Genomic DNA, 10,656 nt, shown 5'->3' with positions numbered 1-10,656 from the left:
AACTGTGGAAAAGTCCATTCTGAAAAACCCACACATTTAACTAATGTATGTTTGATGCTCCAGTTTTTTAAAAAATTTATTTATGTGTTTTTAATTTCTTGGCCACACCATATGGCATGTGAGATCTTAGTTCCCCAACCAGTGATCAAACCTGCATGCCCTACATTGGAAACATAGAATCTTAACCACTAGACTGCCAGGGAGGTCCCCCCTCTTTTTTAAAAAGTTAATTTTTAAATTTTTATTAAAAAAAAAACCATGGCACATGAGTTTGCATGTCATCCTTGCATGGGGGCCAGCCTAATGGTCTCTGTATTGTTCTAATTTGGGTGTATGAAGCCAGCATGGTATTCCAATTTATTCATTGGGGGTACTATGTGGTATGGGTGGAATCTGTAGCAAACACTTAAAAAAAATAACAAATGACATCCTGTGGTCTCTCTTCCTTTTTTATTTTTATTCTATTTTTTTACCTTAAGTACAATGCATACCGATAAAAAAGATGTACGTTGCATGTATCCGTGATAATAGCCGCGGCCAAGGCAGTCTGAGGCATATTAACAACAGACTTATCTGTGGAGCAGCACCTTATGTAAGATGCATTTTGCTCTAGAGCCAAGCAGTGCAGAATCCACCTACATGGCAGATAAGTGGCCCCTGGGCCCAAGTGCAGCCCAGTGCCAGGGCTGCGGCTGGGGAGTTTTCTCAGCCATAGAATTGACACAACAAGGGTAGGATTTCCATTTAGTGCAACAGAAGCTGCCGTGTAAATTGGCACTTGATGCTTTGCAGTCTGGCTGTACTAATGTCATCTATGGAACCCAAGATAATTTCAGTGACATATTTCTTTTCTCTGGGGGAGAAATGTGCTTTCAGCCAGGGTCCATCTGACAAGCCTGGGTAAAGATTTGCGTGGCAGGTGGAGACCGTGTATAAGATTGTCCCCCACCCACTCTAGTGTTCTTGCCTGGAGAATCCCAGGGACGGGGGAGCCTGGTGGGCTGCCGTCTATGGGGTCACACAGAGTCGGACATGACTGAAGTGACTTAGCAGCAGCAGCAGCAGCTCTGCAAAAGATATAGGGCTAAATAACTTCTTGGTAGAAGATGATGGAATAACCTTGACTCCTTGCTTCTGGGTGGCCAGGGGCTCCTTGGACTGTGGTGACCAAATGGATCATCCAAGAAAGCCGGCACCCTCATCTGTGCAGGGCTGTGAGCCTTGGGTGTGGCCTGGTTAGGGATGTGATGCTTTTCATCTGTAGCTCTGCCCCCATCCAATCACAACCTCTACCCTTCAGCCCCAGGTCCTAACTCACACCCACGTGGCCGCAGGTTGGCTGTTCATTCTGACCTGCGTGCCGTCACTCCCTGGTGCAGATGGAGCCTTTCCCCAGGCTGCTGTCTGTCTCCCCCTCCCACTTCAGTTCTCCACTGCCAGCCTTCCCTGGCTTCTCTGCCTTCTCAGTTGTTCTGCTGTTGGTCTCTCTAGCAGACCAGTATTGCTTATTTCCCAGAGCCTCCGTGAAAAACCATCCAACCTTTGCCCTTTGCTCTTTATCCAGGCCTCGGAGCTCTTGGGAAAGTCATGAAGGTGGAGTCAACATCCAACATCCGCTGGAGACTCTGAGTCGTGTTGAACTTCTCTTCCTCTTGGGACTCCTTCTTGGCATTTCCCCGGAGGGAGCTTCAAGCCTGGGACCTCAAGGCCTGGACTACTTCTGCCTCGTCCCGTCTCAGGGCAGTGGGGTCTCCCCTCAGTGACTGCCGCTCCTTGTGCTCTTTTGGTCTGTCTGATTCTCTCTCTGACTGTAGTTCTCTCCCCATCGTCCTTTGCTGGACTTTTCCTAGGAGTGGTCAGCATTTCTGCTTCCTTGTTTTTACCACCTGCATGCCTCTAATCACTTTTTTTTTGGCCACGTATCATGAGGGAACATAGTTTGCTGACCAGTGATCAAACCCCTGGCCCCTGCATTGGAAGCTCGGAGTCTTAAGCTCCAGACCACCAGGGAAGTCCCTTGTAATCTTTTGATATCTAATTTCCATTCCTTCCATTTTGTGAAAATGATATTTTTGAAGGACACAGATGAGGCTTGTGAGACTCAGTGGCTGTTCCTCAAGCTAGTGTCAGGGCTTGTCTTGTGTGACCACCATATCCTTCTTTTGGTAGACAGAATAATGACCGTTCAAGGATATTCACGTTCTAATCCCTGGGATCTGTGATTATGTTACCTTTTATGGCAAAAAAGACTTGGCAGATGTGACTAAGTTAAGGATCTTGAGTTGGGGAGATTATCCTAGTTTATCTGGGTGGGCCCAGCGTAATCACAGGAGTCCTTATAAGGAAAAGAGGGATATAGGAGAGTCTACTTTGGGGAGGAGCTATGATGACCCAAGCAGAGAGCAGATTGATACTGGGCCAGGAGCCAAGGAATGCTGGCAGCTTCTAGTAGCTAGAAAAAGCAAGCAATGGATTATCCCATAGAGCCTTCAAAAGTAACACAGCACTGCCAATACTTAATTTTAGCCCCATAAGACCCATTTCTGATTTCTTCCCTCTAGGACTATAAGAGAATAAATTTGCATGGCTTTAAGACACTGAGTTTGTGGTAAGTTGTTACAGCAGCAATAAGAAACAAATATACTTCTCAAAACTCCTCTCTAGATTGTCCCATCTAAAGTAATGGAAACTTCTGCTTCATCTTCTAGTCTTTTTGAACCTGTTTCCTCCAAAATGGGAAAATGCATTTAGCATTTCATAATGAATATTTGCAGAAGCGGTCAGTCTGTTTAAAACGATACCACTGTATTTAGCACATGTGGGGATACTTCCCTTCTTAGAGAATCTTCCTCCACTTATAGCCCTTGATGGGTAGACCTCAGACCCCTGAGCCACCCCAATCATAGCTGATTGACTCAGGGGTGTGCACCTCATCTAAGCGGACCTCATGGGTCAGCTGGCTTGGTGCAGAAAAGGAGAGTTGGGCCAATCAGATGCCCACCCTGGGAAATCGGTCTGATACCAAGTTTTGGTTCATGATAGGCAGTGGAGCAGAAAGACTGGTAGATTTAAATCTGGTATGGCAATAAAGGACTAGATGAAATTCAGAGATTGGAGAAACTCAGAGGTGACTAATTGGAGGATGAGAAGGGGGTGAAGGTAGAGATACTGAGGAACCGCTAAGGGGGAGGAGGCAACAGCGTCTGTGTCTTGCAGCAACTTTGGTTTCACCTTTGCCGAGGCCTGCGAGTTTTCCATGTTTCTCTGAGACACTCCTCTTTGACTTGGATGGATTTCTGTTCCTTAAGATCAAAGACTCTCAGGCTAGAATGCTCTGTGCTTGTCCAGTTGCTCAAGTCAGAAAGCTGGGGTGTCACCTTTCACTCTTCTTGTCTTCTCTGTTGTCCCGGAGCCTGAATACATGAGAAGGAGGAGACCATGGGTCAGACCCTGAGAAAAACCAACATTTGAGGAGCAGAAGAAGAATCTTCAAAAGCGGAAGAGAAGGAGAAATGGGAGGAAAACTAGCAATGCTTCCTGAAGCATCCCTGAAGTGAAGGAAGCGCGTGCTTAGAAGCACTGAATGTCATCAGATCCCAAATCAACTGATTTTTGTTTCGATGGGTGATGAAAAAGGAACAACGTTTTGGAAACCCAGTATCTTAAAACTGGGAGCTGAGGGAAGAGCATTTGGGTGAGGGAATACATAAGCCATTCTCCAGTGGAAGCCAAGGCAAGTTGTTTATTAATGCCAACTGCAAAATACATACAGGGATGAGAAATGAGTGATGAGGATTGCAACTAGATCTGACCTTGAGCTCCTCAAGGTCAAAGCTTGTGTCTTATTCACGCACCTATTTTGCAATACCTGGCTTAGCTCCTGGCATTCATTCATTCTCGCCACAATCTCTGTCACATATTTAGGTATCAAGAACATAGTAGGCATTCAGTTGGACAAATTAAGTTCTTTTTACATCATGTTCTGAAAATTGTTCATCTGAAAAACTCCAGACTTCCCTGACTGACAATTTTAGCCACCAGAATGCAGGGGAAGAAGAGACAGTTTGTTTAGAACGAAAGATATTTTCCACTTGTCAAGGAAGGAATCTAGATTTTGAGCATGTATTGAATTGTGTGCTAAAGAAAATATTTAATGAAAAGAAATTTGTTGTTTGCATGGATGGATCCATGCAACTAAAACTGTTCATACAGAGATAATCCTCACTGAAAAGGTTAAGGATAAGGGCCTCCCCAGCATTGGGTTGGACTTGCCCTGAATGAAGGGGAAACCCTGAATGTGCCAGGTTACCACTCTAAAGTCATAATGACCCATACAGAGTCCTTTGCCCCATCAAAGGAAATTCAATGTGGACCCTGGACCTTTGACAGGAGGAAATAAACTCCCTACCTCTGTGGCTCATTTTGGAAAAAAGAAAAGGGGAATTGTATAATCAAATGTGCTCTTTTGAAAATTCTGAGAGCAGCAGGACAGAAACCTTATGGGGAGCATGCTTAGGTTGGGTTGAAAACAAGTGGAGTGTTTCTGTGTCCATAGGAAGCCCTCTAGGTTGGATGCAGTCTGGCTTTGTGAGAACTGATTAGGATGCAAAGGAATCTTGCAGTCTTGTTCCTGGAGCATGTCTCACCTCTGTCCCCTCAACTCTGCCTCGGCCCATTCCTAAGTGTGAAAGTTCTGATTGTTATCTTGGTTACAGAATCCCATTCCTTGTCTGTTTTCTTTTGCCCTTATCCTCACACTTCTTTGAATGTCCTTTCATGGGATGCCTTGATCTGCTCCCAAAGAAATGCAATTATCAGAAATCAACCTCTCTCACCCATTTCTGCCCTAAGCAGCTTTTGCCCACTGGTGAATTTCGCATTGTACTGAGAAAGTCAGCAACTAATACTAGTAACAATAAAATATGTTTGTATTTTTTAGATGACTTTTTCCACTGGGGACTCCCTGGTGAGAGCCAGGCGCTGAGCAGAGTAAGTGTGTATATGAGCTGGAAATGGAGAGCAAGAAAGAGACCTGGCCGGTTGAAGCCTTTCCTTGACAGCTAATTTCCATTTTTTGGTATCAAGGGGTCTGTGCCAGTAATTGGCATGCAGATTGTGTCTGATGGGCCTGTTATAAAGAATAAAGGAATCTGCTAGTTAGAATAAGCCAACCCCAGGCTGATGGATGGGGCATAAGGAGGTCATTGCAAAAGAGAAATTGTGTGTGTGTGTGTGTGTGTGTGTCCCTGTGCGTGTGTGTGTTTCACAAGAATTCCACCCCCCCATCTCCCTCTTGATCCAGCAAACTCTAATCTTTCATATTGCATTGAGACAAATGTTGCTCCATTTCTCTCCCTCTCTCTGTTTTTCCCTTGAAGGGATATTTGATAGAACCCAGTCCAGGTTTTAATAAAGTGTGGGGGCAAAGGAGAAATTAAAGCAGTGTCATGGTTTGTTAGCAGCCCAGGATCTTCCAGGATGGGCCCAGGCTACAAATTATACTCTGGAATTAATTGGCAGAAGGTAGTTCTCCTGTCCATCATGCTTAATCCAAAGGTGTGGGTGGAATGGGGCTGTGGGGCATCAACAGGAATGTATATACTCTTATCCACTTCCCCTTTGCTTTGTCTAAGTCACTGGTGCCATTAGGTAGCTGTTTCCTGGACCCTCACCCCATGCCTCGTTTAGGTAGGAGTTGTACCATCTCCTGTTACCTCTAAAGTCTAGGTGCCATACAATGTTGTGTTAGTTTCTACTGTACAGCAAAATGAAGCAGCCATACATATGCATTTATCCCCTCCCTTTTGACTTCCCTCCCGTCCAGTCCATCACAGTGCATTAAGTAGAGTTTCCTGTGATAAACACTAAAACAGAACATTATTATATTTTAAAAAAGAAATAGATGAATCCATCATAGAAAATTCTTTGCTTTATTTTCCATTAGAGAAATTCAGTTGTGTCACCGAGCAGATGTCAGCAAGAGTTCTGAAACCCTTTGTCTTCTGAACTGATCCAGCAGGGTCTCATTTTTTTTTTTTTCCTGGCTATGTCTTTCTCCAAGGCTGCCATAACAGGTGAATGCAGAACATTTAAAGGGTCCAATTATAGTCCTATACTTTTGGGTAGGACTATGATTTGACCTTTTTATCTCACTAACCTCTAAGAGTGGGGCCAAGGGCCTGTAGAAAAGTGGTACTGGAGGGAAAATGGAATGAGGAAGAAGACAGAGGAAGAACAAGGACAAGCGGGTAAGGAGTAGGAGGGAGGGAAGTGAGAATGAGAATGAAGAGAAAGGGACAGAAGAGGGAGACCAGAGATGAGAAGAGAGGGTGAGTTGGAGATTCAGCTCAGTTCATTTCAGTCGCTCAGTCGTGTTCGACTCTTTATGACCCCATGAACCGCAGCACGCCAGGCTTTCCTGTCCATCACCAACTCCCGGAGTTCACCCAAACCCATGTCCACTGAGTTGGTGATGCCATCCAACCATCTCATCCTCTGTCGTCCCCTTTTCCTCCTGCCCTCAATCTTTCCCAGCATCAGGGTCTTTTCCAATGAGTCAGGTCTTTGCATCAGGTGGCCAAAGTATTGGAGTTTCAGCTTCAACATCAGTCCTTCCAATGAACACCCAGGACTGATTTCCTTTAGGATGGATTGGTTGGATCTCCTTGCAGTCCAAGGGACTCTCAAGAGTCTTCTCCAACACCACAGTTCAAAAGCATCAATTCTTCGTTGCTCAGCTTTCTTTATGGTCCAAATCCCACATCCATACATGACCACTGGAAAAACCATAGGCTTGACTAGATGGACCTTTGTTGGCAAAGTAATGTCTCTGCTTTTGAATATGCTGTCTAGGTTGGTCATAACTTTCCTTCCAAGGAGTAAGCGTCTTTTAATTTCATGGCTGCGATCACCATCTGCAGTGATTTCGGAGCCCAGAAAAATAAAGTCTGCCACTGTTTCCACTGTTTCCCCATCTATTTCCCATGAAGTGATGGGACCGGATGCCATGATCTTCGTTTTCTGAATGTTGAGCTTTAAGCCAACTTTTTCACTCTCCTCTTTCACTTTCATCAGAAGCTCTTTAGTTCTTCTTTACTTTCTGCCATAAGGGTGGTGTCATCTGCATGTCTGAGGTTATTGATATTTCTCCCGGGACCTCCTAAACCCCAGTCTGAGGATAGAGGCTGCGTGCCTCCTCTCTTGGTCCTGCCAGGGAGCTTCCATGGTTCCAGGACAGTGCTGCTGTGCCACCTGCAGGCCTGGGGGTTGAACAGAGGCAGGCAATGTCTCTGCTAACATTCCTTTGAACTCTGTGCAGCCCCTACTTAATGCCCTCTACTGTGGAGGAAAGACCTTCCTCCCTTTTGCCAAGTGTGCCAGAGGGTCTTTTATTGGCTTCTGATGTAGGTGGTACTCTCTATTTCTCTCAAACACATCAGTATCTCTGAGTTTTTGTTTCACAGAGAATTTTTTTTGGTGACAGGAGAGTGTAAAAAGGAAGAGGAGGGAGTCAATGGTATGGTGACTGTTCCTGATTCAGCTTGGTGGAGGGGGAACCAGACCTGTGGGCTGAATCCCTGGAGGATATGGGCGTCTCTGCTGGTTCCCAGGTTTCACCAGGTTGCCCAGGCCCAGGGGTGAGCTTGGGGTGTTCTAGGAATTGACAGGGCCCTTTGCTGAGACTCTGGATGCTGACAGTGCTGATTTGGGACCCAGGCGATGAGGAGAGGCACAGAGCTGGGGAGACCATCTCCCCCTTCTGCATGGGGACCAGCACAGTTAGGGCACCTGAGGACGGTGGCTTTGGGAGTGTCTGTCACAGCACCCACTGCACAGCTGGAGGCATTTCCCCATGGGCTGGTGGAGCTGAGGCTCAGGGGATACAGACAAATAAAATGTGGGATCCCGGGGAAGGGAAGGCTGATGCCTGGTTGCAACTCATAGGCCAGTGGTAAGTCCATGGCAGGCTCCCCTTTGAAGACTTCCAGAATAGCTGGGTGTGCTCTAGGTCTATCTGGGGGCTCTGGAGTCCTACTGTTCTGTACAGGGAGTTATTAAGCCCATCTGAGGTCATAGTTGACTTTCTAAGTCCTAACTTTATAATTTGGGCCACCTTCCCAAAAGATAGAGAAAAGAAAAGGCTGCTGCTATGGAGAGCAGGTCACTTGTCAAATTATGGGTCTCCTAACAAGGTCTTCCAGCAGGGGTACTGACACCCTAGCCTTGCCTCAGGACAGGGAGCCTCCTTCTTAAAAGTCCCTTCCCCTTGTGTTCTTGGAATATTAAAAACCTCACACAAAGCTCTTGAGCACTCAGGTGGGCCTCATTTTATTCTCTGTTGATATTTCTTCCTGCTTCCCCATTCTCTTGCCTGCCATGGGTTTTGGCAACTCTGGACAGGGCCAAGGCCAGCCAATGAGAATTAGAGAAACCTTTGTGTAAACTTTGCACAAGTTATAAAAAAGTGTCCTTTCCTCGGGAGACTAGTTCAAGCAGGGTGCAGAGTGTGATGACTGAATCACAGGCTGAATTTGAGCCCCCACTCACTTCCTTGTCCAGGCGCCCTGTATAAACTGCAAGGGGTCTGGCCGCTCCTATCTTTCTACTTGTCAAGGGTGCTACCATTGTCATGTGACCACACTCTTCATATTCAGCATCATTTTCTTATTCCCAGCTGTGAATTTTGTTGATTTCTACCAAAAATTATCTTCCTGTTCTCCTTAAGCACTATCCACTTTTGAAGCATTGCTCCATGAGGACAGGAGTTTGTTACTGTGTTAGCCATGTGGCCTCGGGTTATAATTGAGAAAACAAAGTCACTTTAGTTATTACAACAGGAGGATTTTAATGCAGGAAATTGTTTAAGCAGGTGGTAGAGATGCTGAGAAGACAAACAGTGGATTGGTAAAACAACCTAGAAATTAGCAGTAGCACGGAGCTGCTCCCACCCTAGGAGGAAAGTGAGGTGATGGTGTTACTGGGGCAGCCAGTTTACAAGTGAGGCTGCACGCATAAGGCTCAAAAGCCCACAAGCCAAAGATGGGAGCACTGACAGATAGACACTCTTGGTTCCTCAGTGGCATCATTAGGCGCCAAACCATCCCTAGGATCACCCTTTTCCATTTTCTTGTTAGTGTTGCAGGAGTCAGTCTGTTGAGAAACCAAGCATCGCACTCCAGACTCAGAGTTGGAGAATTCAGGTCTATTACGCCAGCAGGCCCAGAGGAATTAACACTTCCAGCTATGGGCTCTGAACAAAGGAATTACAGAGTTTTGACAGACAGTGCATGACACCAGACTTTAGCGTGCAGTGGCGACTGAATAGGCTAGTTCAAACTAGGGGTCTCCTATACCCCAGAACAGTGATTAGGATGCAGCAGGGGGTGCCTGACCTTTAACGCAAACAAACATGGTTAAGCAGGATTACAGGGGCTGGGTAATTGACAAGGGTGAGTGAAGTAAATTTCAGCTCTTAGAATTGTTGCAAGTTTCTGTTTTCCCAGAACTATGTAACTTATGTGATTTTGCAAGGAGCTGGCTGAGTTGCAGAAGCAGAAGGAGCATGAGGTTATTTCTAGCGGGGTGCAAGTTTTTAAATTTTCCTCTTCATTAGCAAATAATAAAGGCCTATATTTATTTTAATCTGTTAGATTTTCTGTTACTTATAGCTAAACATGTCTGATGTAATCGTCGTCCAATGTGAAATAGTCTACTTATGTTAACAAGTGTGTTACATTTTATCACCCTTTGAAGCAACAGTTGGCTGGTTGAGGCCACAGTGAACCCCAGGCCTGTGGGTGCAGTGCCCCTCTATGCCCCGCAGTGGCAAACTGTGGGTGCTGATCAGTGATGGAAGCAGAGCCTGGGTTGAAGCATGCTGGGATTCACTTCCAGGGTCTCCCACCAGACACCACCATTGTGTGATTCATTCAACACACCCAGCCACCTGTGTGCCTGCTAGGAGTCCTGGAAGAAGTGTTTCCCACTTCCTTCTGGCCAGCTAAGACTCAGGGCTTCCTGATTGTCCCACATAACATAAACACACAATTATAGTATTTATCCTGGAAGCGCCCCTGAGCCTGGTACTCAACAATGCATGCAAAGATCTCCTTCTTTCTCCTGGGTACTCTGATCTCAGGGCAGTGAGTTAATGAAAAAAAAAAAAAATTGTTTGAGGCAAGGCTTCCTTTTCTGTTCCTTTACTGTTGATTTTCAGTCTGAGGTCAGTTTTGCTTGTTTATTGGGAGCGGCAGTGGTCAAGTGTACCTTGTAACTGGGAGAGTACAAACTTGTCATAAGAATTGTCTACCAGTGGGTTAATTTTGCCCAACTGGTGTGCTCAGTTTTGTGGCACACAAGCCAGGCTCAATTACTCCATATGCTGGTAGAAATTGGTCTCTGAACAACCAGAGAGTAAACATTTTTGGACGGATTTGCCTTTTCTTTCATCTTTTGGGAGTTATAAAGCTTTTTCTATTTTGTGTTAGAACCACTTTGCAACCACGTTTATGTCTTGCTATTACACGGTATAGAAATTCTGAAGTTGATTTAATTCATCATCATCATTCTTGCTGGATAATCCCATAGACAGAGAAGCCTGGCAGGCCATGGTCCATAGGGTCGTAGAGAGTTAGACATGACTGAAGCGACTAAGCA

The 10,656-nt window shown here is 45.6% G+C and overlaps 1 non-coding gene across 1 annotated transcript; it reads right to left on the bottom strand.

Moving 5' to 3' along the window:
- Positions 1 to 247: 247 nt before the first annotated feature.
- Positions 248 to 353, bottom strand: LOC128058243 (U6 spliceosomal RNA). The gene has a single exon (XR_008200421.1). It is a non-coding gene; the product is annotated as a U6 spliceosomal RNA (small nuclear RNA).
- Between the last annotated feature and the right edge of the window lie 10,303 nt (positions 354 to 10,656).

Source organism: Budorcas taxicolor, chromosome 1, assembly GCF_023091745.1.
Source record: "Budorcas taxicolor isolate Tak-1 chromosome 1, Takin1.1, whole genome shotgun sequence".
In the NCBI taxonomy this organism is placed as follows: domain Eukaryota; kingdom Metazoa; phylum Chordata; class Mammalia; order Artiodactyla; family Bovidae; genus Budorcas; species Budorcas taxicolor.
Note: the sequence above shows the minus strand (reverse complement) of the source record. Positions and strands in the feature narration are given on the sequence as shown.